This window comes from Carlito syrichta, unplaced genomic scaffold (genome assembly GCF_000164805.1).
Source record: "Carlito syrichta isolate Samal-C Ts95f unplaced genomic scaffold, Tarsius_syrichta-2.0.1 Scaffold308793, whole genome shotgun sequence".
Classification (NCBI taxonomy): Eukaryota; Metazoa; Chordata; class Mammalia; order Primates; family Tarsiidae; genus Carlito; species Carlito syrichta.
This window is the reverse complement of record NW_007252889.1, coordinates 346,286-348,477: the sequence shown is the minus strand read 5'-3', so window position 1 is coordinate 348,477 and position 2,192 is coordinate 346,286.

The following is a 2,192-nucleotide window of genomic DNA, read 5'->3' as shown; positions in this document are numbered from 1 at the left end:
GCCAATCCCTTTCTTATAGTATTATGATAAATGTTCAAGGTCCACTTATGAGTGAGTACATGTGGTACTCAGATCTTTGTTTCTGTGATAAATCACTGAGTATTATAGACTCTAATTCCATTCAGGTTGCTGCAAAGTTCATAATTTTGTTTTTCTTTATGACTGCATAATATTCCATCATGTAAATGTACCACATTTTCTTTATCCAGTCCACTTTTGATGGGCAGCATGGTTGGTTTCATGTGTTTGCTATTGTGAATAATGCTGTAATAAACATGCATGTGCAGGTATCTTTATTATAGAGTGATTTGAGTTTCTCTGGGTATTTTCCAAGAAAGGGGATTGCTGGGTCATATGAAGGGTCAGTTTTCAGATTTTTTAGAAATTGCCACACTGTTTTCCACAGAGGTTGTATTAGTTTACATTCCCACTAACAGTGTAAAAGTATTCCCCTTTTCCCCATCCTCTCCAGCATCTGTTGTTTATTGAGTTATTGATGATGGCCATCCTGACTGGAGTTAAGTGGTATCTCAGTGTGGTTTTAATTGGCATTTCATGATGATTAGTGAGCATTTTTTCATGTATCTATTGGCAGCTCATATGTCTTCTTCTGAGAAGTGTCTATTCATATCTTTTGCCCCTTTTTTAATAGGGTGGTTTGTTTTTTTCCTCTCGGCATGTTTGAGTTCCTTGTAGATCCTAGATGTTAGGCCTTTGTCAGATATACTGTTGGCAAATATTTTTCCCCATTCTGTGGGCTGTTTCCCCACTCTCTTAATGGTTTCTTTTGCTTTGCAGAAGCTTTTCAGTTTGATAGGTCCCACTTGTCTATCTTATCTCTTATGGCATGGGCATTTGGGGTTTTGATCAACAATTGGTTGCCAGTTCCAATTTCCATCAGGGTGTCTCCTGCATTTTCTAAGGTTCTTAGTTAGAGGTTTTATGTTTAGGTCTTTGATCCATTTAGAGTTGATTTTTGTGTACGGTGATAGGTAGGGGTTTCTGTGGAAAACATTGTGATGGTTTCTAAAAGATCTGAAAATCAACCTTCCATATGACCCAGCAATCCCCCTTCTGGGAACATACCCAGAGGAACTCAAATCACTCTATGAAAAAGATACCTGCACATGCATATTTATTGCAGAAACATGGAACCAACTGTGTTGCCCATCAAAAGTGGACTGTATAAAAAAATTGTGGTACATATACATGATGGAATATTATGCAGCCATAAAAAATGACAAAAGTATGAACTTCACAGCAACTTGGATAGACTTAGAATCTATAATACTCAGTGATCTATCACAGAAACAAAGAACAGAATACCACATGTTCTCACTCAAAAGTGGACCCTGAACAATTATCATAATATATAAGAAAGGGATTGGCAGTAGTGGGAAACTCCCCAGGGGGACACACTTTATCAATAAGGGTACCTGATCTCAAACCAGGTGAAGTGGGGACCAAAGTAAGGCCCAAACTTTACGTGTACAATGAACAATTGTATACCTAACCCTGAATTGTACCCCACATCTTTAAAATAAAATTTTTTTAAAAAAGGAGAAGCTTTAGGGAAAACACCACATTGTTCTACTTTTAACCTTCTAGTGCTGAATGAGTCACTTCATTGAACTATGCCCCGCCCCTCCAGTTTGGTTCAATCCTGAAAATAACGAGCAGGTCTGAGCCTTGGCTGGCATAGCCTGTGTGGTCTGAAAGGCTAGCATAGGAAAGAATTTTTTTCCCTTGAGGGAATAATATAATCTCTCACTTCATCCCAAAAGATTATTTTGATTATTTTTTAAGGCCAAGAATAAACTTGGTTTAAAAAATTAAATTTGATTACCTATTCTATAATTCTGTTCATATTACTCAAGTAAATTTACAGGTTTGGGGAGACCCCAGATAAACTTTTGTATGTGTTTTAATGAATTCAATATTTTTCTGATAAGTCATAAAAATTAAATCCATTATGCTCTGGAAAAAATGCATAATTATAAATAGGAACTCGTATGGTTGTCACAATGAAAATAAATGAGATCATATATGTAAAGCACCTTGAAGGACTTGGTCCATGGTTATCAATAAAACTATCTGTATGTGTTTGGTTTTTGTTTGTTTGTTTGTTTGAGTTGGAGTCTCACTCTGTCACCCAGACTGGAGTGCAGTGGCTGCTCCCGGCCACCGCAGCC